Source organism: Rattus norvegicus, chromosome 2, assembly GCF_036323735.1.
Source record: "Rattus norvegicus strain BN/NHsdMcwi chromosome 2, GRCr8, whole genome shotgun sequence".
Taxonomy (NCBI): domain Eukaryota; kingdom Metazoa; phylum Chordata; class Mammalia; order Rodentia; family Muridae; genus Rattus; species Rattus norvegicus.
In genome coordinates, this window is record NC_086020.1 from 30,039,770 (window position 1) to 30,067,165 (window position 27,396).

At 45.8% G+C, this 27,396-nt stretch overlaps 2 long non-coding RNA genes across 2 annotated transcripts; one reads left to right on the forward strand and one right to left on the reverse strand.

The window, feature by feature from the left end:
- LOC134485580 (uncharacterized) lies at positions 1–3,060 on the reverse strand. The gene is made up of 3 exons (XR_010063710.1): positions 2,935–3,060; positions 1,800–2,141; positions 1–796 (listed from the first exon to the last, which is right to left on the reverse strand). It is a non-coding gene; the product is annotated as an uncharacterized LOC134485580 (long non-coding RNA).
- Positions 3,061–3,315: 255 nt separating this feature from the next.
- LOC134485579 (uncharacterized) lies at positions 3,316–24,460 on the forward strand. The gene is made up of 3 exons (XR_010063707.1): positions 3,316–3,452; positions 4,845–5,051; positions 23,152–24,460. It is a non-coding gene; the product is annotated as an uncharacterized LOC134485579 (long non-coding RNA).
- Positions 24,461–27,396: the final 2,936 nt, after the last annotated feature.

Here is a 27,396-nt window from a genome sequence, read left to right on the forward strand (position 1 = left end):
TCTCTCTAATTAAAGAAAAACACATAAATGAATAAAATTTTAAAATAAGAAGCAAGCTGAGAGACCCTCACTGTATTTATTCTGCTTAGTCCACTCAGAGGTGAAGGGTAACTTGAAGACCCTGTTTGTTGCTAAGATAACCTAAAGACAACCCTTCACCCATTTGTTGCTAAGGTAACCTGGAGATCCTGTTTGTTGCTAAGGTAACCTAAAGACAACCCTTCACCCATTTGTTGCTAAGGTAACCTGGAGATTCTGTTTGTTGCTAAGGTAACCTAAAGACAACCCTTCACCCATTTGTTGCTAAGGTAACCTGGAGATCCTGTTTGTTGCTAAGGTAACCTAAAGACAACTCCTCCCCCATTTGTTGCTAAAGTAACTTGGAGATCCTGTTTGTTGCTGTTAACCTGAAAACCCCATTTTGTTGTTAAGTTAACCTGAAAACCCTGTTTGCTGCTAAGATAACCCAAGATCCCCGTTTATTGCTAAGGTAACCTAAAGACCCCCATGTGTTGCTATGGTAACTTGGAGATCCTGTTTGTTGCTAAGGTATCCCATAATTAGGTTTCAGGCAGGTGGTTGGGACCTTCCAGGGCTGCCATCATGACTTCTAGACAAAGCAAACACTTTCTGTGGGTAGGGAGAGGAGCATCGATCGTTTCTAGAAAGTGCTTGATATTTCATGGCTGTGCCTCTAGCAGAGCCTCCAGGCACTTGGGTATTTAGGTGTTAACTTTACACTGCTTTACACTAGTCTTTAGAGATGTCAGGGAAAGGAATGCTTTTTTTAATCCACCTGAAAAAAAAAAAAAAAGACAAACTTGAACTGGTGAGATGGCTTAGTGGGTAAAGACGCAGTCAGAATGGAAATGGCCCCCACAGGCTCATAGGGAGTGATATTTGAAAGGATTAGGAGGTGTGACCTTGTTGGAGTGGGTGTGGCTTTATTGAAGGAAGTGTGTCACTGGAGGTGGACTTTGAGGTTTCAGAACCTCAAGCCAGGCCCAGACGTTCTCACTCTTCCTGCTGCCACTCCTGCTCCAGCACCATGCCTGTCTGCCTGGACGCTGCCAGGCTTCCCACATGATGATAATGGACTCGAACCTCTGAACCTGTAAGCCAGCCCCAATTAAATGTTGACCTTATAAGAGCTGCCATAGTCACACTATCTTAAGCTGAAAATGTGTCATATTAGCTACAGAACAAGGCCACCTGGTGCTCTCCGTCTTACCTATGACCACTGACCTAGTTAGCTTTAATTATCTACTTGACACAAGCCTAGTGTCATCTGAGAAGGGAGTCTCCATTGAAGGGTTTTCCAGATGAGAATGGCCTGTGGAAATGTCTGGGGGGATTGTTTTGATTGTTAATTGATGTAGGAGGATCCAGTCCACTGTGGGCAGCACCATTCCATGGCCAGTTGTCTCCTCAACGTATATAAAAAGCCTAACTAAGCATGAGTCAGAACAAGCCAGCAAGCAGTCTTCCTTGGGTCCTGCCTGCCTTCTCTCAGTGATGGAAGAGGGGCTAAGATACCTGAATCTGCATCTGCATAGCAGGAAATAATATTTATATGGGCCAAATGCTTCTCAGAAAACTGTGGGAGGTGCTAAAGGAGGCTATGTAAGAGTGAGGAAAATCCTCCAATCCTATCCACACCCCCCACCATAGCCCTTCCAGAGTTATAGCTTCTTCATCACTACTCTTAACGTGACCGTCAGTCACCACATGCATACGTAACAACAGCTAAAGGCCCCACCAATGGGATTGGTTCAGGGAGATGCCCCTCACATAGTTACCTCAGCCTGGCCTGGAATCTTATTCCCACTTCTGTTCCCTTCTCATCAACAGCTTCCATTCTGCCTCCCTGTGATGGATCTTCTCAGAAAGGCAACCGGAAAAGCAAAACCAATAAATTAGATTATTGCTGTGTCTCCCGGAGCTCAGTTTCAATTAGCGAGACGGTATGCCACGTCTGACTGAGCAGTGGAGAGAGAGTACGGGCGAGCACAATTACTGTTTCCTCAGTGGGGAAATAGCACTGAGCACTCAGGCCAATCAATGAAATGGGAGGTCGGACAGGAAGGCAGGCAGGCAGGCAGACAATTCACTTCCCCTCCACACCGAGAGCCTCTTAGCACCTGGAGAAACACAAATGAAATTTCAAAACGACTCACAACAGGGAGACTCTTCTCATTTGAAACACTTACACTGGCCCTTTGGGTGGGTTTGGAAGCCATTTTCCAATCTGCCAAATGTGACAGCCAGCTACTGGTGCCGAGTACTGTGTCCTTGCAAGACTCCATTTGCCTCACACCAACCAATGATGTTTTACAGGTCTGACTGGTGGAAACTGGCAACAAATGAATTTGTCTTTCGTGTTCTCTGTGCTTGTCCCTGATAGGCAGACCTTCACTCTCTCTCTGCTAAGACTCCCAAGTGTGCCTTCTGTAATAAGGCCACCAACCCCCTGCAAGTGACCATGCCTTGCCTTCTCCAGGAAGGCCACTGATGGCCTGCAAGCAACCTAGCCTTGCTTTTATCCCCATAGCTTATCCTCTGTTCCAGAAACTATTCTCTCCAGTGGATTAAAAATTAACAAGATTTTTTTTAGATTTATTTATTTATTATATATAAGTACACTGTTGTTGTCTTCAGACACACCAGAAGAGGGCATCGGATCCCATTACAGATGGTTGTGAGCCACCATGTGGTTGCTGGGATTGGAACTCAGGACCTCTGGAAGAGCAGTCAGTGCTCTTAACCACTGAGCCATCTCTCCAGCCCCACAAGCTCTTTTTATTTTTATTATTATTTCCTTATTCCTACTTCTGCAAGCCCTCCATCTTGTGTTCTTTGATAGGGGCAGAAATCATGAGAGCCTGTTCCTACACATCTGTACCAAATCTGCAGTGTCATTTCTGAAATATTTACCTCAGGCTTTCATGGAAACAACTCCCTTTGATGATCACACTTTTCCTATCTAAAAGACTTTTTTCCTAAGGTGGATGTTAGAACAAAATGGCTGTCCTCTCAGTTTTGGTTGAGACTCCAAAGCTAAAATCAATATGGGCTTTTCTATGCCTGCCCTTTCTATTAAAAGCTTCAGGCTCTGTAGCTGGCAGATTCTGAGCTGTTGGAGCCCGACTGTGCTGACCCGTTCTACTTCCCAGCCACGTGTCCCACCCGCCCGTTACCTGCCACCCCAGTCCCTTCCACCTCCTCCTTCATCCGTGTCCTGATGACAGCTCCCCAGGTCCCCAGCTGACACCCTCTCCCTCTCTCTGGGCCCAGAAGTCCCACCTTTTCCTCTCCTGCTCAGCTATTGGATGTTCAGCTCTTTGTCTAACCAATCAGAAGACGATGGAGAACAGTGTTTTACAAAATGCTGAGTCAGGAGATGATTCATAATAATGGCGATACCAAAGTCTGGACTGCAACCAGATCCCTGGGTACAGAAATCAACATTTGAATACACAGTATTGGGGTTGGGGATTTAGCTCAGTGGTAGAGCGCTTGCCCAGCAAGCGCAAGGCCCTGGGTTCGGTCCTCAGATCCGAAAAAAACAAACAAACAAAAAAAAAAAACAAAAAAAAAAATACAGAGTGTCCAAAACATCCTCCAACACGTAGCATGCGCACACAGGCACACGTGTGTGTGTGTGTGTGTGTGTGTGTGTGTGTGTGTGTGTGTGTGTGCGCGTGCGCGCGCGCGCATCTTCTTTTTTTTTTTTTTTTTTTTTTTTTGGTTTGTTTGTGTCTGCAAAGAAAGCTCAAGTATTCAAGAAGGCTAAACTAAGACATCTAGGCAGACTCTAAAGGGAGTGTGTGTAGGTAGTAAGGTGTGCACACACCCTAGGGGACTGAAAGGGACTGCACCTAGATTTCAGTCCCCAGAACCCCCGGAAGAATAGGAACTTTTTGAGATAGGGTCTCACTGTGTTTCCAAGGATGGCCTTGAATTTATGGTCATTCATTCTCCCAAATGCTAGGATTTTAGACATGAACGAATGAAATGACTTGACTAGAAAGTTTTATATATAATTGATGATATAAACATATATTGGTAGTGTTTAAAACATCTTCGAAATTCCAAGGGACTTACGCCAAATATACACTTGGAATGAACACCGGTAAGTAGATTTGGGATGATGTTTAATTGCAACAATGGTTGTAACAGCAGAAACCAATGTCACCGATCTTAAACTGGTTGCTTGGTGGATGGGTGGATAAGTTGGTTGGTTAGTGGGTTGGTTGGTCAGAGAGGAGGCACACTGAGGATGAACTTGAGGCATCACATGCTAGGTAAGCACCCCGCCACTGAGCTGAATGCCAGTTCAACGCCACATTTTATTGACCAGATGTAGGTAGGGATGTAGGTAGGGTTCCTTTGATGAGGCTGGCTCTAATCCTTGAAATTCCAGAGAGTGGTAAAGCTTTGCTTCTGCCCGAAAGGCTTCAACTTCTTAACCAACCACAGACATGGGTGGTGGTGAGCCACTCAACTTATTCTGTTTCCCAATCAAAAGTAGACCTGGGCAGTCTTTGACCCACTTGTCTCTGTTTACCACAATATGTTTCCTGCCAACTACAGCTATGTATTCCTGTGTCCATCTACTCTCTCTGGGGCAGGGTGTACTGACCAGAGTAGCCGTCACTGCATCGCCGTTGCTCGTTGTACTGTCCCTTCTATCTAACTTATCCTAGAACTCAAAAATATGCACTGATAAAGGAGTGCACGTAGAGGCGGTCTGTCCTTTCAGATCTGCCCCTTCTGCCACAGACAGGCCACCATGACTGCCCTTCCCGATTCCCACTTCTTAATGGTTTCTCTCCCTCCTACAGGGATAATCTCCTGTGCACTGTGTGGAAAAATTGCCCATCAATAAAAAGTTGATGACCAGTAAGCTGACACAGGATTAGAAGGTGGGACATCCGGCAGAGAGAGAGGAACTCTGGGAGATACTCAAGAGGAGGGAGATTTGCCATCAGGACTGTGAGGAGGTCGGACATATAAAACTGAGAAGAAACCATCCACGTGCCTGAACTCAGGTTAGAATAAATAAGATATTACGTTGAGAGTTAGTCAGGGAACAGCCAAAGCTTATTGCCTAGGCATATTCATACATAGCCTCTGAGAACTGGGGAGAGAGTGGAAAAGCCCATGGTTACACCCTCCCCCACCCCGCTCCCACTTTTTATTGTTCTCTAACAAAACCACAAAAAAAAAAATGTAAAATGTCCCCCTCTTGCCTCTTGAGACGTGCCCCATACCACCTCACACATTATAAATAATTCTGGTGGTGTTCCGACTGCAGCAATCTCGCCAACAGAAGCCGAACTTAACCAAGGCAATTGCCCTGTCTTGAGCATTTTCTCCACAGGAGAATTTCTGGGTCAGAGATTATTTTTTAATGGCGTTAGTTTATATCGATCAGAAGTTCCCTTCTCCATAATTTCCACTTGATGTCCACAGTCTGGCCCCTCAGAAGTACAGGAGAGAACCTGGGTGGTCTTTTCTGTGTGCTCATCCTCACTAAAGACCTCTGGGGAGACTCCAGGGTCTCTAGCTCTCAGTTCTACGTGAGGCAGTCTCTGGAGAACACGGTCTCCAGAACTGTTCGTGCTTCTGTTCTTACCACGAATCCCTTTAACGTTCACTGTTCTTCTTAGGTTGCATTGTACACACCTAAACACATTCTAGGAAACAAACAAGCAACCCATCCGTCAACCAGCTAACCAACCAACCGAATCACCCACCCACCCAACCAATCAAACAGCTCAGCCTCCCACCAAACGGCTAAACAGCCAATCAAACAATTTACCCACCTACCAAACAACCAGCTAACCAATCAAATCACCTACTCACCAAACAACCAATCAACTCGCCCACCCACCCAACCAATAACAACTCACCCACCCCACCAAACAATCAACCAACCAGTCAAACCACTTACCCATCCACCAAATAACCAAACAACCGATCAAACAATTCACCCACCCACCAAATAACCAAACAACCAATCAAATAATTTATCTACCTACCAACCAACCCACCCACCAACACGCCCCCGACCCCCGGGCCCACTACTTTCAAAGCTACGGTTACTGTGTTCCCAACGATTCCTTAAATGTGACTCTTTTTCCTAAAGTGAGGGTGGTTAAGCCTCTACCAACATGCATTCTTTTTGTCAAAAACTAAACAGTGGATCAGATTAAAAATAGTTCTCTTCCCTCAAATGACTGTAGTCCAAATTCTAAATTGATTCCCAGATATGGCCTTCTGGGAAATACAGGCTTTATTTTTCAGATCCGGCAGCTTTCTGTTCTCCGGGGGCCATATTTTTTTTAAGGATACTCAGATTCCCAGGGGATCCTCTATGCTTAGACTTTCCAAATGCATCGACACTGAGCACTCACAAATAATGTGTTAGCAAACTTGTATAGTGACCCGATCTGGTAAATGTACCATTCTTGTCTAAAAATAGCATGCCCCTCCCTTCTGAGTCAGACTCCCTTCTCCATGTCTTCCATGAGGCAAGTTTGAGATGCATTGACTTAGAACCCAGTGTAGTCAGGTAGTACGGTTCATGTTAGTGGTTACCTGAGAAGGCTGTTTGGGAGCAAAACTCTGAACTCACATTTTCTGGAACACAGTCTTTTTAGTAGCACAGAGAGTTAGCTCCTGACCAAGCATCTTCCCTGGCATTCATTCCAGCCTAGCCAGGGACTGACTGGAGCAGAAGATACTGACACATATTGAGAGAACTTGGATAGAAGGCAGGTAAAGTTGAGGTGTCAAAGGCCAGTGCCATAGAATGTCCAAGAGCTCTGATTGCTGCCCCAGGTCCTCTCCAACCCCAGTTCTGCCATTCAGAATCCTTCCATAATTCTGACTTTTACTATGTGGCTATTATGGTTTGAACCTACAATATCTTCCCATCCACATGTATTTTAAACACTTGGTCCCCGGTTGGTAACACAGTTATGGAACCTTTAGGAGGTCAGGGTTCTCTGCTGGAAGGTCACTAGGGTCCTGGTTTTGAAGATTGTGGGCCCTGGCTCTGGTCCACAATCTATGTTTCCTTGGCCGTTGTGGTGGGAGGAGCCTCTGCTTCCTGTCCCCACCACTAAGGGTGGAACCATTCAGCCATGTCTTTCCCTGCCAGGCCAGGGCTGAAATCACCTACTGTGACACAAAATAAATCTTGTTTCCTTCAGTCATCCAGGCAGACATTATGGACATGAACGTGACTGGTAGAGTTGGCCAGAGCTGAATTTGATCAGTGTTAAATTACAGTGGAGTCACAGGGCATTTGTCCCTAACCCTATACTCTTTGTCAGCTTGAGTCATATCCTGAGACAAACATTAATGTGCCCATGGCTTATATGCATCCTGAATCCTATGGTTTTGATAAACTCCCCCAGGCAGTGCAAGCTGCTGGTTCCTCCTCCACTTTGAGTTTCAAGACCTTATGACACATATACATGCTGGCTGTCAGATCTGCAGCTGCCCAGAGTCTAAAGGAAAGATCAATTATATAAAGTAACGGAATCTAGACATTCAAACTTCAAATAGAGGTCAGGATAAAACAGAATAACTACTACTGTTAGCAGTTAACAATGATAACTCTCATAGAATATGTCCTAGGTGCTAGACTATTGCTCTATTCTCAAGAACTCATCCTAGTAACTCATGAGATGGACCTTCATTTTAGAAATAAGTCAAGGACAGCTGAGTCCAAGGTCATCAGCTAAGAAGAGGAGGCAAGTTAGAAGTCACTGGATCTTAGAGCCCAGCAATGCCTTAAGAGTGTTCAGTCCAGAGTCAGAGGACTGAATGCTTGAAGCCGTCCACCTTAGGCACAAGGTATAATTCGATGGTCTCCAGGCTCCCATCTAGTTGAGAAACTTGCTATTCTAGACCACTTCTGTTGTTTCCTCCCCTCTCCCTCCTGTCTGTCTTCTGACAGTAGGGAAAACGACCAAGGTAATCAAAGAAGTTTGGGACTTAAAAGGAGAGGATGGAGTTCTAGAAGCTATCGGAAAGAAGTATTTTGTAAGTCAAGATTTCCAGGGACAGAGAGAGAGAGAGAGAGAGAGAGAGAGAGAGAGAGAGAGAGAGAGGAGAGAGAGAGAAGCTGGAACAGGAGGATTGTTTAGACTGCATAGTGAATTCCAGGCCAATCCAGTCTGTACTACAAAACTCTGCCTTAAAAGTGAATGAAGGAAAACTGTTGTCAGTTCATTTTGACGTTGTGTGAACGTCACAGAGTGTACTAACACAAGCTGAGGTGGCACAAAAATGTCAGCATGTGATTGCCCTGAATGCTGTGTTTATAACACAGCAGAGAGGATCTGAATAGCTAAACACATCTAAAGAGGGAAACTACAGTGAAGTGGAGACCAAGGGAAGTCGGTGCGCCTAGCCTTCCTTCCTTCCCACTCTTCTCCTCTTTATTTTTTCTCTCTCTCTTTCTTTTTTAGGTAGGCTATTGTTACATAGCCCGGAGTAGCCTACAATGTACAATCTATCTGCTTTAGATCTCCAAGTGTAGGATGTCAAACAATTTTTTAAAAAAGTATAATTAATAACAATAAAGATACAGCACAGTAATGACATGAACCGTTAACACGGTCATTTATTGCCATCATCAAGGGTTACGTATGTTATAAAGTACAGAACTGTGTAGTTTATCAAGAGCTTGGTGAACAAGCTGGACGTTCCTCAGCTCCTCCACATGACGACATCACCTGTGCAAGTGCATCACATGGGGGAAGAGGGGAAGCATTATAAGGGGTTGGTTTCTGTGGCCATGACACTGACAGTGTGCCAGTACGAGACGGAGACCCAGGACAGCTGATGGCAGAGTGTCACCCTGAAAGCCAACAGGACTGACACCCAAGACAGCGGATGTTCCAGTTCAAGCCTGCACTGGCAAGTTTTACACCAGTTATTTGGTAAAGACAATTGTCCAATCAGCAGGCTCCCAGTGCATGTTTAAATTAGTGATGGATGAGTGGGCCCATCCCACAGGGAGTGGTGCTGTGTACCTGTGCTTGGGGGTAAGCCTGTAAACAGCACCCCACGGCCTCTGCTTCAGTACCTCCCTCCGGGATTTCTGCCTTGAGTCTACTCTTACATGTCAGACTGTGATGTGGAACTGTAAACAAGGTAGTTTTGGTCATAGTGTTTCATCACAGCATAGAAACCCTGACTAAGACAAAGTCCAAAGGCCCTGGGCCAGTGAAGGGCCATCTGAAAAGGAGCCGAAAAAGGGAAGAATTCCCTTCTATTTAGGGGAGAGCCAACCCTTTGCGCTATCCAGGGCTAAATGCAATGGGTGCGGACCACCTACATTAGGGAAGACCATCTGCTTTCCTTGGATTTTTGAGCTGTTAAACCTGTTCAAAAAACGTGGTCAGAGAGATCTCAGAACGGGCACCTCTGCCAATCTTGAGGATTTGGATTTGATCCCTGGAGCCCAGGTGATAGGAAGAGAAAGCTACAGGTTTTCAGACCTCTACACATGCTGTGGGACACATGTGTTTCCACACAGACACACATACATGCACACAATAAATAAAATTTAATTTTTTTAAAAATAGAGAAAGCTCTGAACAGTGGCTGACCAAATATCTGGGTACCCTATGGCTGACATATAAAATCACTATTTCTCCCAGTTTTTCTCCTCACCTGGCATTGCCTGTCCCCGGCAATGGGGTTGAGATAGTCTCTCTAAACACAAACTCCAGAAAGGGGTTTAATCTTATGCAAACGCTGATCCAAATGGGCTTGCCCGAATTCCTTCAGTCAGGGGTGAGTCCAATTTCCTCAGGGCTAAATGTACCATGCAGAGAATCCCTGACACCTCCGTCTTCAAAGATCTGAGGATCTACAGTTCTAGGAGAAAAGAAAAATGTAGTAGTCTTTTGGAAATTATTTTGGTAAACTTAGTGAATGGACCAAGTATTCAGATCAGACTCAGCCACTTGAGTCACTAGGAAAATAAAATGAAAGGCGGCGGGGTGGGGAGAGCCAGCGATAAACAAGTCAACAGCCTCTCGTGGACAGACCTTTCTTGGCTGGTGTGCACAACGTCATCTGAAACCAAAGAACACTTGTGTGTAGGGAAGCAGAGAAGCGGCTTTTCCGTAACACTCTACTGTCCCCAGTGTCCAGTGAGTGACGGGCAAGTAACAGGAGTGACAAAGGAATCAACACGCTTACATTTTATGCTTGCAGAAGGCCAGCGGGATCTGAGCCAAATCATATTCCTCAAGCCAAGAATCAACAGCAAGAGGAAAAGGAAGCGAGAGCAGGTTCAATCTAACCACAGGTGCTAGTTTTCCCTCCTCGTCATGGCTGATCTGTTTGCAAAGCGTCTCTGGCAAACCCTGTGACTTGCCACCTCTGCCCTGAGAGCCTTGATCATTCTGGAACTGCCATAGGGCAAAGGGGATGGTGTCCCACAGCCCTAGGCACAACCTTAGGATGGCGCTGTCCATGGAGACCTTGATAATGAGTACTGGGTGCTGTAGGGAGGGCACCATGCAGCCCTACACTAATGGAGCCCCAAAAACCAGTGATACAAAGGCCAGTCTCTGCCAAAAATGAAACAGAAATAAAGACATACTTGTTGGCCGTAGTTACACGGTCGCTTTACCTGCTTTATCTTACTAGAAAAATCCTTAGTTATAGAATTATAAATGTGTTGGCCGCTTCTGGTTGGTTGAACTTTTTCTCCTTTTTTTTTTTTTTGCAAGCAAATATGTGTGGTGCAGGCATATGTATTCATGCATGTTTATGTATGTGTGGACATGCATGTGCAAGTGTGCATGCATATATGTACTCATGCAGGTAGAGGCCAGAGATTGGTATCAGTGTCTTCCTTGGTAGCCCTCCCCTTAGATATTGATCCAGACCTTGAAAATTCGGCTAGTGTAGCCAGTTCGCTTGCTCCAGAGTCTTCTGTCTCTAATTCTCAAGTGTTGAGAGGATCACCCTCTCTGTCTGATATTTACATGGGTGCTGGGGGAACAGGCTCCTGTCCTCACCCTCCTGGGGCAATTACTCCTTTGAGCTGTCTCCTCAGCCCCAAATTCTGTATTTCTTCCCTGGGGGGCATCTACAAAACTGTCTCTTGAGTTCTCCATTATGTCTGCAAACCAAAGTTCAAGTTGTCTGTGGACCTGTCTCTGTCCACCCAGCGGTTCTTCAGACCTGGTATCCATTTTAGTCCCCTCACCATGACCACCTCCCAACTATCTCTCATTTAGCATCTGCGCACTGTCCCCTGTAGCGTGCCAGCCCCAGCTCTCAAGTGCCAACCTCGACCACCTCCTCCCCTCCGAGTTTCATACTAGAACGGTAAGCGACAGCTGTGTTCCCATTAGTAGCCTGCTATCAGCCGAGGAGGGAGCACGTGACCCATGAAAATCAGCCAGCATTATACACAGAGCTCCCTCTCCAGAGAGCTTGTCGTTAAACAGTTACCAGCCTTTTCCCGTTTATAACCATCACTTTAAAAGATCTCCCAGCAGCCCTCCGAGTTGACAACACCACAGTAGTTATATGGCACCCCAGGAACTGGGCGCTTTTAGCATTTTATAAATGAGGAAAATTAGCAGAAAGAACGAAGTGGCCCAGGAGCCCACAGTGGCACAATAAAGTGACAGGAAGCGGCAGGCTTCTACAGTGTTTTCAGCCCCCACCGTGTCCTGCTGTTGCTTTACCTCGGCTCCAACTAACAATTAGGCAACCACCCTTGGAGTCCAACAGCCATCTTTCATCATCAGGATGTCTGCCACCCACGCTGGCCGCTTGGGCATGCATGAGGAATTTAGTTATCCATGCAGATCTACTGAGCAAATGGTTTTGGTCTCTGGAAATCCTCAGCTTCCTGTGGGGCACTTTCAGAGTCGCAGTGGACTTGGGGGAAGTGGTGGCACATTCTGAACTGCCAGAGCCACACAGACCTCAGAGTGAGCTTTTTGTATTTTATTAGGGGAAGGACTCTGCGGGCACCACCCTCCTCCTGATCCTCGGTTTTGTGGCTTTGAAGTCCCTGCCTAGGTTTTGGAGCACCTTCTATTTCTGGTAGAGTTTCTGAGTTCCTGCATACGATCTGACCTCAGCAATGATCAGTTTGCAGAGAAAAGTGTCTTGAGACCTAGGAGTTCTCGGAGCTCCAGGAAGCTCTGGGAAGCTCTCGGAAGCTCTGGCCAGCAGGATGCTGAGTGTGCACTTTAACTACAGCCCTGGGCTCCTGTGGGGCTTCCTCGCTGGTGGGGGCAGGCAGCGCTCCTGACTGCTGGTTCTGTGTTCTCAGACAACAAAGATAAGTGGTAAATGCAGTTGTGGGGTACAGTTACTAAGGTGCCCTCAAGTTTGTCAGTTCAGCTTTGGGTCAGTAGCTCACTTAAGCCCAAATTGAATCTTAAGCTCCACCAAGAACAGAAGATAATAAATTCTTAGATGGAATGGGGGTGGGGATTAGATAACCGTACTACTAAAATCACCACTGAGAGAAAGTATATGTTTCATACTTGCCAAATTCTTTAACCCCATGGGAATTCGATCTTTATTTCATATGTGTCCTAGAAACATCCAGCTTCTGTCCAAGTTTAGATATCTGATATTCCAAATCTTCTAACTCGCTGATGTGACAAATAAGGACTTCGGAGGCCAGTCAGCAGAAACTCAGTGGTTCTCAACCTTCCTGCGACTCTCTAATACAATTCTTCTTCTTCTTCTTTTTTTTTTTTTTTTTTGGTTCTTTTTTTTTTGGAGCTGGGGACCGAACCCAGGGCCTTGCGCTTCCTAGGCAAGCGCTCTACCACTGAGAGCTAAATCCCCAATCCCTAATACAATTCTTCTTGTTGTGATGGCCTCCAACTGTAAGATTATTTTAATGGCTACTCCGTAACTGTAATGTTACTACTTTTATCAATGGGAATGTTAACAGCTGGTATGCAGATCTGATATGTGACCCCTGTGACCCATAGGTCGAGAACCACTGAGTCTAACCCGTTTCTGACAGTGCTTGTGAGTGGAGAGCTCTGCCTGTATAGCGGAGAGAGGAGGGATGGAAAGGCAAGATCTTCATAAAGCTAGAAGGCTCTCAACCCTTCCCCCTTCATTTTCTCTCTGTGGTTTCAGTTACACGCGGCCAAATTTGATCCCAAAATACTAAATGGAAGATTCCAGAGAGAGACAGTTTATAAGTTTGATGTCACACCAGAAGCTCAACGACACTCTGTTACATCACAATACCTAACGTCATTTACCTCACCACACAAATACCGCACGTCCCATGGGAGCACCACGTGAGCAGAGAGAGAGGGTGTGGCCCGCCTTCTATTGTTATAACTGTTCTATTTAGCTGCTGCTAATACCTTACCATATTTGTTTTACGAATTGTGCCTTTGCATATGTAAGAAAAACTTATGTATAAAGAACTCATAATAATATATATTGGGTAGGTGCTACCCGTGGCTCCTGGCACCCGCTGGGGGTTATAGACTATGTATCTCTCCTGTCTACTGCCCTTCCTAGCCAGGCTCAGAGCTACACAGGAATGCAGGAGCTAGATGCTTCTGCAGTTCCCAGCCCTCCCAGAGCTGGCTGTACAGTGGAGGACTGGGTACATGGGTCCCTAGGCAGAGAGATGCTAGGGAGAAACGTGCAAGATTTGGAGCTTGACAAGCAGCAGGCTGGCTCCCCTGAGCCCACTAACCATCAGAAAGGAGATAAGGAAGGAAAATGAGCTTGCAAACGAGGCCTGCGTTGCCAAATCTCACTCTTCGCTGTCTGAGTGGCTTTTATTTCTCCAGATAAATGCATTTGCTCTCCTTCTGTGGCCCCACAGGGCTAATACCGTGTCTGAGTACTTTTTTAAGATCATTTTCCCTTCCTGTCTTCTTGCACAAAGAAGAAACTGAGGGAGACGAGAACTTTGCATTTCTCCTCTTTTTTTCAGCCGTGACTTAGAGACCAATAACAAGGTCACCTCCAGCACACTAATGACTGTCACATCTAGTATTTCATTCTTCTCACCTGGCCCCAGCCATGCTGCTCTCTCAGGGTGATGGCTGGACACACGGCCATTGTTCCAGAGTCCTGGTTGTTAATTAGTGACAGCAGGAGGGCTGACCTCTGATTACAGTCTGTGACCTGAGGACTCCAGGACTCAGTGATTCACACTCACCCTGACCTCTGACCTCTGACCTCTGACCTCTAGTTCACCTGTTCCAGTGTTTAATGCCAGTGTTTCTATAAATCTTCTAGGACAACCCATGCATTTATGCCATGTGCCTTCTAATAAAACACTGGGTTTTATATTCCAAGCCACTAGCTGTCTTCCCCTCCACAGCACTACCTTTTTTTTTTACTATGGTTTAATTATATAGCATGATTTAATCTCCATTGGATTATCTGAGAATGACTGAGCCCAGGGGGATGACCCATTTATGGTTTTAAACCTAAGGTTATTTTCAATCACGGTTGCAAGGCACAAGAAGCCCAGGCAAAACATTTCAACTGACGCTAGAGTTGGATGTGGCCCATGGGAAACCGCTAGCAGGAGAGCAGTGCCCTGGAAGGAGGAAGCATAATGAGGTTCTGAAGTATTCGTGGCAGCAGGCCAAGGGTCAGACCACCACCCCACCCTACCCCACCCCACCCCCCATTAGCCACGCCCATTTGGTATCTGAGTATAAGTTCTGATTAGATGTAATACCTTCTTCCCATTTGAATGGGTGAATGTCACCCTCTGGGAGCGGTTCCTCTGTGTACTGGTTCTTTGTTCTGTTCTCTGACGGTTCCCTCCGTGTGATTTCAGCTTCCTGCCCTCACAATGGCGCATGTCTGGCCTCAGCTTTGAGCATGAAGTCTGTTGATTGACACATGGCGGCTCACCGCTCCCCCTTCAAATGCTTGACACGAATCTCAGACCATCTCTGTGTGGTCCCGTCCTGATTCTCATCTTCCTTTTGCTTTTTTAATTTTACCTTTGCTTTAATACTGATCACAATCGATAAACATCACTTACAGTTAACTCCCTGTCCCTCATGGGTTGAAAAGCCCCCGTCTGGGGCACCCTGGGATTCCCAGCTCCTTTCATCCTCTTTGACCTCGTCTTTGTCTTCCAGATCTTATTCTATCTTCTGGAATATTTTTAGATCAGTCAATTATTTGAAAATAAATTAAGTTTGTTGATTCTTTTTTATATGCCTTCAAACTTTTTCAAGATTATTTAAAGCATTTCAACCTTTGTTTTTTTAACCTTTGATATTTCTTTTCTCTGCCCCAAAGGGCTGAACATACAGTACCTGTGACTAAAATTAATTTTTTTAAGGCTTAGAGTTTCTGGGTTCTCTTTTTTGTTGTTATTTACTTATTTACTTTTGAGATAGGGTCTCATTATGGAGCACTGGGACTTGTTATGTAGACCAGGATGGCCTCAAACCCACAGAGATCTGCCCGCCTCTGCCTCCTGAGAGCTGGAGATTAAAAGCATGTACCACCGTGGTTGGCTAAAGTTTATATATTTTTAATTTGTATAAAAATAACACAAGGTTTGAAAGTGGACCTCACTACATTTAAGTGTTGGGTCTGGAGAGATGGCTCTGTGGTTAAGACGTCTTACTACTGTTACAAGGATCCCAGTCCAGTTCCCATGGCAACTCAGAACTCTCTGTAGCTTCAACATCCTCTCCTTCCATCCCTGGCCGCTGGGCCTGCACATGGTCTACCTACATCCATGCAAGAAAACACTCCTACACATAAAATAAAAACTAAATCTCAAGGAGAAGGAGGAAGAGGAGGAGGAGGAGAAGGAAGAGGAGGAAGAGGAGGAAGAAGAGGAGGAGGAGGAGGAAGAGGAGGAGAAGGAGAAGGAAGAGGAGGAGGAGGAGGAGTAAGAGGAGGAAGAGAAGGAGGAGGAGGAAGAAGAGGAGGAGGAGGAGGAAGAAGAGGAGGAGGAGGAGGAAGAGGAGGAGGAAGAGAATGAGGAGGAGGAAGAAGAGGAGGAGGAGAATGAGGAGGAGGAAGAAGAGGAGGAGGAAGAAGAAGAGGAGGAGGAGGAGGAAGAGGAGGAGGAAGAAGAGGAGGAGGAAGAAGAAGAGGAAGAGGAGGAGGAAGAGGAGGAGGAAGAAGAGGAGGAGGAGGAGGAGGAGGAAGAAGAAGAGGAGGAGGAGGAGGAAGAGGAGGAGGAGGAAGAGGAGGAGGAGGAAGAGGAGGAGGAGGAAGACAAGGAGGAGGAGGAGGAGGAAGAGGAGGAGGAAGAAGAGGAGGAGGAGGAGGAGGAAGAGGAGGAAGAGGAAGAGAAGAGGAGGAGGAGGAGAATTGAGCTCAGAATGTGAAACCCCAAGGCATGGCACTCTGGCACCCTGAGCGCTTTGGGCTGCAGGTGGTTGGGAGAGCCTCCTGGTGGATGATGAAAATATTCTATGCTGACATGTCAACAACTTAAGTTTTTAAACACATCTGAAACACAACAGATGCAAGAAAATCATCTGGAACTTTGTTGCTTCTTAATTCTGATTCGAAAGTCACTCACCCTATTCTGGAAAGAAATAAAACTTTAATCACCAAGGAAGAGATATTGAGACCAAGAGAACTGTGTACAGCCCTTGTTCAGACAACCGTTACTCTTTTAGTCCTTCCCAGGGTTCAGTGGCTTCTTCCCAACTTACTGCTCGTAGCCCAGTTCAGTATAAAGGCCTGTTTAACTGTTTCTTAGGACCTGTGTTCCTTTATGAGGACTCCTGTGCCATGCGTCTCAGTTTCCTCTGTTGCTGTGCTCCAACACCATGGCCAAAAAGCAACTTTGAAGGATGATGTCATGCAGCAAGGCGGGTCCAGCATAAGGTGAAGCCTATCATTGGATGAGAAGGGAGGGTAGGTGGGGGAAAAGTCTAGGAAGGAGAGAGGAGGAGGAGGAGGAGGAGTGAGGCAAATCGAGATGGAGCAGGATGATCCAGATCCAGGTGGACTAGGTCAACTTTATTTTGTCTAGGTGGGCGGTTTATATCTTTATTAATTAGCAGTGAATTTATTGTGTGGATGTGTTGTGGATTGAGTATTTAACATATAAATCTAATTGCTAAATTACAAGTTTCTGAAACTTTGATGTTACCCACCGAGGGGCCATCGTGTGAAAGCAGCTGGCAGAGAAACAGCTGGAGTGCGAGGCCTCCACACCAAGTGAGAACACGCGGGAACCAGTTCCACCGCTTTTTTAATCTTCCCACAACACAGCTTCCGGGCAAGTTTGTTTTGGTATAGGTTCTGCAGGGATAAGAGGTCACCGTGGAGGGAAAGCCATGACAGCAAGCAGCAGGCTTGGTGCTGGAGCAGCAAGCACTCACTCTCAACCACAAGCATGACGCAGAGAGTGACCTGGAAGTGTCCACCGGCTTTAAACACTCAAAGCCCAGCAGCAGTGAAAGGCTGCACCACCGGAAGTCCCCAAACAGCACCACCAACGGTGAACAAACGTTCAAACACATGAGCCCATGGAGGACATTTTGTAAACCACACTCCATTCCCTGACTCCCGGGGGCCTGTGGCCATATCATAATGCAAAATACACTTAGCCCAACTTCAAAAGTCTCCCACCATCTTAACACTGTTTGAAAGGCTTAAGTTCAGAGGGCTTGAAAGATAGTGAAAATCACTGGCTGCTCTTCCAGGGGACCTGGGTTCAATTCACAGCATCCACACGGTAGCTCACAACTATCTTTAACTCTAATTCTAGGGAACCCAACACTGTCTTCTGACCTCCGTATGCACTGCACACATGTGATACCTGGACAGTAGACAGGGGATATATAGCCTATAACCCCCAGTGGACTTTTGCGGGGGGTGGGGGGGTATGTTCAAGATCCAACATGTAATATCCCTGAGAGTCATATTACAGCAAGTTGCCAAGCTCAGAGACCATGATAATTGTGTGTTTTGGGGGGGGGGGCGATGTTTTTTAATTGCATATCAGCTGATGGTTGCTTGTTTCTTGCTAATGTTTTGAGAAACAGTCTTGCTACACAATCCTGGCTGGCCTCTGATTTACAAATAATACTCCTACTTCAACCTCCAGAATATTGTGTGAGAGCCAAAGTCATGTTTTAAGTTTTAATTACTGTGCCTAAGAGATCCATAAAACAAAATGTCTCTGACTTGAAAGCCCCTCACGCAAGGGCAGATGCCTCCAGAGAGACTGGAGGCAGTTGTCCATAGAAGATAACAAGTCACAGGTTTCCTCTTCCCTGAACAAGTTTGGTTGACCCAACTGCACTAAATATGCTTGGTCATATGTAGCCGGGAGGTATGTAGGCAGGAAATACATCAGGCTGTTCAGCTGTCCCCATTGGATGAAGGCTCGTGACCATTTTCTGGGAACCCCAGAATGGGCCTGCCCAGTGCCCATCATTTGGCCAATATTTAATTAAAGCTTGTTTCAAATTTGGCTCAAAAATGTGATAGTGGTCTTATTCTCACCCAGTGGGATTAATTTGGATTACAGATCCTTGCCACAATAGTTGGCTTTGCAACTATTTTCACATAGACACAATGTACACCCTTATCATGTATCAGGTATACATTGATGCATATCAATGTATCGTCTGCTAAACTGCTGGTTACCATTGTATCTTCTGCTTAACTGCTGGTTACCAAGTATCTTCTGCTTAACTGCTCGTTATGCACTTCAGTTTTTAGATCCCAACTGTTTATTGTTGGGATCCCAACTGCTTATTGTGCGTACATTTCTCAATTGAGGAAGTTAGAACCACACAGGGTTTCTATCAAAATAAAATCGTAATCTACCACCTATCATTACATCAACTGGCAACCTTCCAAGATTGGTTATGTAACTTCTGACCTTGAAGGTTTTCTAAGGGAAGAAGCATGTGGCTATTGGGGGTTGCGGGGGGGGGGGAGGGGGATAGTAACTTCCACTGTATTCTAAATCTTCTTTCAAAACCTCCCTGTACTCCTGCTGGCAATTCGCTGACTGACTGGATGGTAAACTCCGGTACCTTGACAGACATTAGCAAAGCGCTGGGATAATCTTCCAGGCTTGGAGCAGCAAGGCTTCATTTATAATTTAGCTCTGGTGTGATTATTGCATGAATGCTCAGTGAAGAGCTGGAATGTTGAGCCATTGAAGAAGCATCTTCCCTAAAGGGTGAGCAGAGGACACAGCCCCGAGTGCAGAGGAGATCAAGCCTCTGCTAGTACTCTGACCACATCCGATTTATTGGGTCAGGCATCCTCCAGGCTCCCAGAAACTGACAACTGGAGCCCTCCTGCAGGGACGTTTGGTTTACCCGGCTGGAACAGTTTTTGTACTGTAAGATTTCCAGTGAATGGGAGGAGTGGGCAGACATCGAATGAATTTGTTTTGAGGTAAGAGTTTCTACCAGGAAATGATTGCTTTGGGTTCCCACCAGCCTCAGTGGGAGGGGTAATTAATTCCTTATCCTTCTGGCTGGAACTTAGTCCACTGGTGTCTTTAAACAAGGCAGTTGCTGAAGTGTTTAGCTGAAAACAAAGTGTTTGTCTCCCTTCTCTAGCCAAGGTCGTTTGGTTGCAGCCAGCAGTAGACAACCACTGCAGAGAAACCTGCTTTTAGTGCAGCTTCCTTCAGACATTTCCTGGAGCACCGAAACGGGTTGATAATAGCTGATCCAGAAACGGGAAACCTCCAGTGGCTACAGCTACACCTAGTTCTCCAGCCAGAAACAGGACTGGATGTCTATTAGCCGGTCTGTGCTGATTTGTGTTTATGATGCCCCAAAGTAAGGAACAAGCCACCAGGGGCCTCTGGCCTTGGTGCCACTGAAAGGACGTGGATCCGTCAAGGTTCCTTTTCCTACTGAAAAACAATATTGTAAACCAAGGCAGGATGGCCCCTCCCTCTAATCCTCACACTCAAGAGGCAGAGCATGCACAACAAAAGAAGTGGAGGCCAGCCTGGTCTACATTTAATGGGAGTCCCAACCAGAACTGCATAGAAAAAAAAAAAAGAAAGAAAGAAAAAGGGAAGTGGGGATAGAGAGATGGCACAGCGGTTAAGAGCACATGGCCCAGAAGAAAGGCTGTGCCGCGCACGCCCCTTCCTTTTCAGCCTCTGCCTCGGACCCTGCAGCTACCGCGATGTTGATGCCTAAGAAGAACCGGATTGCCATCTCTAACTCCTTTTTAAGGAAGGAGTGATGGTTGCCAAAAAAGATGTCCACGTGCCCAAACACGCCGAGCTGGCAGACAAGAACGCGCCCAAACTTCATGTCACGAAGGCCACGCAGTCTCTCAAGTCTCGAGGCTACGTGAAGGAGCAGTTTGCCTGGAGACATTTCTACTGGTACCTCACGAATGAGGGCATCCAGTATCTCCAGGATTACCTGCACCTACCTCCGGACATCGTGCCTGCCTCCCTGCCTGCCCCACAACCGTCCCGAGGCTGGCAGGCCTCAGCCCAAAGGTCCAGAGGGTGAGCGGCCTGCAAGATTCACAAGAGGGGAGGCAGACAGAGACACCTACAGAAGGACTGCTGTGCCCCCTGGAGCTGACAGGAAAGCTGAGGCTGGGGCTGGCTCAGCAACCGAATTCCTTCCAGCTTAGAGGGGGCTTCGGTCCTGGATGTGGTCAGCTACCTCAGTCAAGTTGGAGATTATGTTGTATTGAATAAACTTTAAAGAAAAACGTGAGGGTGGGGAAGAGTACACACACTGGGCTGGAACGATGGCTAAGTGGTTAAGAGAGCTGACTGTTCCTCCAGAAGTCCTGAGTTCAAGTCCCAGCAACCACATGGTGGCTCACAACCATCTGTAATGGGATCCGATGCCCTCTTCTGGTGTGTCTGAAGACAGCTATAGTGTGCTCATATAAATAATAAATAAATCACATGATGGTATAGAATAGAATAGAGTTTATTCAGGTCATGGGGATGGGGAGTTAAGAGGGCAGTAGGGGCAGAGAAAGGCAGAGGGGGGCAGGTAGAGGAGTAGAGGCCAGACATGGGCACGTGGAGGGGGGGGATTGAGAGAGAAGGGACAAAGGGGGAAGAGGGTAAGGAGGAAGAGAGAACAGGAGAGCAAGGAAGCAATAGAGAGCCAGAGAGTGAGGAGGGGGCCAGCAGCCCCTTTTATAGTGTCAGGCATACCTGGCTGTTTCCCAGGTAACTGTGGGGGTGGAGCTTAGACAGAATGCTAACATCCCTGGGACAGCATTTGTCTCTTTGCCCTTCTCAGCATCGAGGGGCTTCTCTCCCTCATTAGCTCTTGGACTCCAACTTCCAGATAATCTACCTTAATCTTGACATCATAAATTCCTTAATTTAATCACATTTGCAAAGTCTCCTTGCCCCCTAAGACAGACCTCACACGTTCCAGGGAAAAAGCACACAGACATCTTTTGAGAATAGCCATACCAGTTGGTGCTTCTCCCTCTCAATGTCTTAGCTGTTTCAAATTCTTTTCTATCGTGGCGAATTTTAATAGCTGTGTAGCTATGCAGCCTCAACATCTCCACTGTCAAAGGCAACGTCTACGCTCAGGCAATGGCCACCAGAGGACCGTAAAGGTGACCGGTTCTCCTGGTTGAACAGACAGCTTCACTGTACAGCTCCATGTCAGGGACGGAAATGGTCTCAGAGTTAGGGAGGATGTGAGGAAGGAAGTGAGGAGGATTGGTTGAGATGGATGGCCTCTGACTGGACTTATCTGCCCTAACCAGACCTGCTTTTCTAGGTCATTTGGAAACCCTCATGCAGAGAAGCCAGACAGCCTCCAAGACCAGTAGTTCTTCCTAATTCCCTTCCTAAAGTGAAAACCCAGGAAGGGGCTCAGAGAGGGGCCTGGCAACCTTTGAATAGCAGCTTCAGGACCAGACAGAGGAGGGCTTACATTGCCACTCTGTAAGGCTTAGAGCGCATTGTGTTTCTTCGTCTTTCTGAATCTTATTACCTCATCTATAAATGAAGACACGACTTAAGGATCCCTTATTTGGAACGCATGGGATCGCCAGTATTCTTAGATTGTTGAATCTTCTACAGATTTAATTTATACATGCACATCTTAGAAGCCATGTCAAAACACTAAATGTACTTGTGTTGCCACATAATACAGTGTGAAGGCCCTGACAGAAGGAACTGCAGCCTCCGCTGGCATCCAGGAGTGTGTGGGAACCTCTCTGGGGATGCAGAGTCCAGCCCCTGCCAGACCCTCACATGAAGAAAGTGGTTGGTCAGACAAATCAGATCCCTGATGGATACACCTGCACAGCTGAATATAAGACGCAACTCCCAGACCCTCAGGATTAAAAACAAAGATACAATGTATCCGCTGGATTGAGAACAGAGAGAGAGAGAGAGAGAGAGAGAGAGAGAGAGAGAGAGAGAGAGAGAGAGTTTTTAGCTAGATGTGGTGCTGCTGGCTGTCATACCAGGACTGGAAGGTCAGGAGGACTCAAAGTTCAAGGACAGTTTAGACTACAGAGTTCACAGCGAGAGCCTATCTAAAAGGCATGCGTAAGTAAACAAACTAATAAGTAAATTACTACAGCCGGGCATCAACTATTCACAGAAAGCTACAATGTTGCTCTGTCACACCCAAACCACTAGATCTGTGTTTGCTTTCTCTTTCCCCCTCATTTATTGTTTTGGGCCAATGATATATTCCATTCAGCATTAAATCAAAATGAGCCAAAAGAACACTATTTTTGTTAAAACACCCCCTTCTCTATTAATGGCATGGTAATACCCTTATATCTTATAGTCTTTATATTTCCACTGGAAAGTGGAGAATTTAGGATAAAAAACAAATCCTACATAGAGCCTGTGATGCCAAAAATTCAAAAAAAAAAGCAAAGAATAGAAACAGTAATAAAAAAATGTTGATTCTTACAATAGAGCTTTTTAAAGGAAGTTTTCAGTTTGTCTTTTGTTTTGTTTTGTTTTGTTTTGAAACAGTGTTTCTCTCTGTACTCACTGTCCTGGAACTCACTATGTAGACCAGGCTGGCCTCAAACTCATAGATCCACCTGCCTCTGCCTCCGAGTGCTAGGATTAAAGGTGTGTGCCACCACATCCCAGCCCAGAAAGATTTATTTTTTATTTTTAATGATATATTTCTGTGTTTCTCTATGTAGATATGTGCGGATGCATGTGGCCACCTGAAGAAGCCACAGAGGGCAAAGGATCCCCTGAAGCTGCAGTTCCAGGTGGTTGAGAACTGCCTGGTGTGGACGCTGGGAACTGAATCCAGGTTCTTGGGAAGAGCAATATGTCTCTTAAACACTAGCCATCTCTCCAGCCCCACAGCATGAGTTGTTAATGTTTCAATTTCTTCGGCAATAAACTCAAATCCCAGGAAACCTGATAGTCAAAGACCACACAATACCAAATGTCTAGTCTCTAAAACAAGAAGCCATCCACAAAGCATGACATCTAACGGATGCCACAGCTCCAGATGCTACCAAACATTACAACCATCTGCAAAATCACAAGAAGGGCCAGAGTCAGCAGAGGTTAAACAGTAAAAGGAAACACTCTGGAGACACAGTAAGAAAATGGCTAACTGATGCTGTTGCATTCTCAGACAAATATCCCCAGCCCATCTTTTGAAAACAATCTCACTGACCAACCACAAAGCACCACCATTGTTTAGTAAGACGTCATTATTTGGCTCCACGGGGTAGTGGCAGGGAGGGAACTGGGTGCTAACCTTCATAGCAATATATGGGGGCAGATGGTGCTTACTCAAAACCTGCAAACCAATATACCACACCGCTATCAAAGCCAAAAAGAAAACACATTGAAAATTGATTTGAGTAGAAAATCTCGGGGCTGGGGATTTAGCTCAGTGGTAGAGCGCTTACCTAGGAAGCACAAGGCCCTGGGTTCGGTCCCCAGCTCCGAAAAAAAGAACCAAAAAAAAAAAAAAAAAAGAAAAGAAAATCCCTGGTAAGTTGTCTCATCTTTTTCATATTCAGTTCTGAAGAAGAGGGGGTAATTGCTATATTGCCAATAAAATATCTGAATTTCTACCGTCTCAGACTTCTTTGCATGAGTGTCATCCGTTTATAGCCAGGAATCTTGAATTTATTTTCTACTAAGGGTTGCCATTCTAAATAGCAATGTTGCTTTTTAAAATTATTAGTAAAAAATATAAATCAATTAAAAATGGAAGCTACAGTCAATATGATTGTATGTGTGCACATATGTATTCATGTAAATATGTATATATATGTGCATGTGTGCATATATATATACATGTATATGAATGACGACACTCTTGAGAGATATTACCTTATAAGATGTCGAACAGTGTGATTGTCTGACTCTATGGTCTAGCTGAAGAGTCAACCTACTTCACACTGACTCTATTTCTTGGCTATTTGTATCCATTTTAGTCATTCTTTTATTGTTGTGAAGAGACACCATGACCACATAACTCTTATTTTTTTTTCTTTTTTTTTTTTCGGAGCTGATAACTCTTATTTTTAAAAAAGCATTTAATTGGATGCTTGTTTACGTTTTAGAGGATTAATCCATTATCATCATAGTGAGAGGCAAACAGGCATGAGGTCGGAGCACTAACTAAGAGCTTTACATCCTGATCCGCAGGCAACAGACAGACGACAGACAGACAGACAGACAGACACGGGGCCTCAAAGCCCACTCCCAGTGACACACCTCCTCCATCAAGGCCACACCTCCTCCATCAAGGCCACACCTCCTCCACCAAGGCCACACCTCCTCCATCAAGGCCACACCTCCTCCTCCAAGGCCACACCTCCTCCATCAAGGCCACACCTCCCAATCCTTCCCTGACAGCTCATCAATTAGGGACTAATATGAGTCTATTGGTGAGGCAATCTCATTCAAACCAACACAACCTCACAACCAAAGCAGTGAAGGGCCCCCATCAATTCACTCATTTTCTTATTGCTACTTAACATTACTCTATAAAATGGTGGGCTTCATTATGACCTTCCTATATACACATATGTGTGCTTGAAGTCATTGTGCTCTGCTCACATTCACCCTCCCACTGCTGTCCCCTCCCCCACTTCCCCCTCCTACTGGCTCCTTTCTACTTTCTAAATCCCAAAAACAAGAAACCAAATGCAATAAAGCATGTGATACCAACGCTGGCTTGACAAGTGGTGACTGTTGTCACATAAAGCCCCTCCATCTTCTAAGCACTGTACCCTCTTCCTTCTGAGTGTCTGTTCTTTCTTTAACATGATACTGCTGGCTTAGGGTTATGTCATACTCTGAGTTTCCCCCAAAAGAAAATCCTAAGCAAAACTCTGAGGACAAGCAGTGCACTAAGGAGGTAATCTCAGAAAGGACGCAGAAGCAGACTTTGGATTTTAAGTGTTCTTCTATGTCTGAATGTTGTAGGCTTGGTCAACAGCCTATGGGCACGTAGGAAGGTACTAGAACCTTTAGAAGGAGGGGTCTGATGTAAGAAAGTTAGGTTATTGGGGTGTGTCCTTGAAGAATATATTAGTACCCTGTCCTCTCTTGATTCTTTGTCTTTACTTATCCAGAAACTATGGGGCAAACAGCTCTGCTCTGCCCCGTGTGGTAGAACGTGTTGACTGTGCCACCAGAGGGATTGGCATGGGATGGGTGAGGTTAAGCATTGTCTGAGCCCCAGAAATCTCAAAAACTGAGATTAGAATCTCACTCTGAGACCGGCAGGCGTAGGGTTAACTTTCTGTTTCTGTGCCTGCCTTGGAGAACTTACCCAGGGAACTTCCAACTGGATGCCTGCGGGCAGTGGTACCCATCATCTGGAAGGCCTCTCCATGCTAATGAGATATCCCAGTAGCCTCGGCCTTTAGCCAATGACCTTTTCCCTCTCTGGATATTCTCACGCTCTTCCCCAAAACTATGTAACCCTTGGTTCACCCTGAATAAAGTGTATGTGTTCAAACCCACCCCCAGTAAAGAAATATGAACAAGCTAAGATAGTCTCAAAGCGCTGCTTCGTTAGAGATCATTGGAGAAGGCCTTCTTCCCCCCAACCCCACCTCCCAGCACTTGCTACCGACCCTGTTCCTCCCAGACTCCACTTCACCACCTCTTGGCCTGGCAGGCAGTGGCATCTGATGCCCCAGAGGAAAGAGGAGGACTGTGGACCCCACCCATTCCAGAGTTCAGTCTGTCCTCTCTAATCTGTTGTACGGCGGTGCCAGGACACCACTAGAGAGGTGGAACCCAGTATGTTCCACACCATAACGTACAGCCTCACTGCAGGTCCCGAGCTTAGCCAATGAGGATTGAGACAATGAGCCAAAATAAAGGGTTCGCACTTTAAGCTGACATATCAGGCACTTTGTCACAGTGATTGAAAGCTAGCACACACAGTGAAGGTACAGGAAGTGACTTGGGAAAGGGAAATGGTTAACAAAGAGCACATTTAGACGGTGGCTAGCTCTGGGACTCTCCTCCCTACTTCCCTAATGCTCTCTGACTTCAGGTGATGACTAAGCCCCAATGAATTCTCTCTTTGGTTTAAAAAAAAAAAATCAAGATTGAAAAGCCAGACAACCCCAACAACTGTAGTACACCAAAACAAGGGACAGGGGACAGGGGAGGCAGCAAGGGACAAGGGACAGGGGAGGCAGCACGTTAAAGTACTCACCGTGCAAGTGTGAGGATCCAAGTTCAACTCCAGCATCCACATAAAAACGCCAGGCATGGTGATTCACATCTGCAATCCCAATGCTGGGGATACAGAAACAACTAGATAGTTGGAGCTCACTGATTTGCAAGCCTAGGCCAATTGGAAAGTTCTGGGTCGCAATGAGATCCTCTTTCAGAAATCAACGTGGATCCTGAGGACCAATACCAAAGGTTGACTTCTGGCCTCTACTGCACCACCCCACTAAAACTCATTAACTTAGTTGGCTAATTTAGTTGGATAATTACGAGCTAGCAGTTATCTCTGCAATTATCAATAAAATCTCTACCTCAGATTGAATCGCGCCTTGTAAGATCTCAGATTTATAAAAAGATAAAAAGTATCCATTGGCAGGTGAGGGAAGAGGTCACCTCAGGACACATATACCTCTAGGTCTGCCTTGATTTTCAATGCGTGTTTTATCTACTTAAACTACACTTTACAACTCAATAAAAGTTAACCCACTTTCCCTAAGAGCTCCAGTGAACAGCAAAGAATTCAGAGGCAAACCCCTGAGAAGCAAGCGACACTGTCCCAGAAAACACTAGAGTGTCTAACAAAGGCTCAATATGGTTCATCACATCAAAACCAAGGGGTTGAAATTAAAGGATTTGTACTGTGTGTGATGTGTGTGTGTGTGTGTGTGTGTGTGTGATGTGTGTGTGTGATGTGTGTGTGATGTGTGTGGTGTGTGTGT